A 334-nucleotide genomic window follows, 5' to 3' on the forward strand; every position below is an offset into this window, starting at 1 on the left:
TAAAGGGTAATGCCCTGTGTCTTTTCACGTCCTGATCCATTCTCGCCTTCCTTCTGTACAGGCATTCTAACCCTCTGTGTAATTTCTCTCCCCCTGATGGTCAATGACAAGCTGTTATCATCACGTGCCCAATATATGAGGAGGTTATTCAGTGCCTAAGAACGTGTATACAATCGATCTGGAGTATTTAATCTAGTCGTTCTGATGTATCTATTCTACCTGATGATTGGTAGACAAATTGTATGGGACAAAACAAATGAATGAATTATTAGTTATTGTATAAGATATGTACGGGGATAAGGAACGGGCTTTTTCCACGTGGATGGGGAAAGGT

The 334-nt window shown here is 40.7% G+C and overlaps 1 protein-coding gene across 1 annotated transcript in view; it reads right to left on the reverse strand.

The window, feature by feature from the left end:
* Positions 1–334, reverse strand: part of LOC119593080 — a 15867-nt gene that overhangs the window by 4853 nt on the left and 10680 nt on the right. The gene's annotated exons all lie outside the window — the stretch shown is intronic.

Source organism: Penaeus monodon, chromosome 31 (assembly GCF_015228065.2).
Source record: "Penaeus monodon isolate SGIC_2016 chromosome 31, NSTDA_Pmon_1, whole genome shotgun sequence".
NCBI lineage: Eukaryota > Metazoa > Arthropoda > Malacostraca > Decapoda > Penaeidae > Penaeus > Penaeus monodon.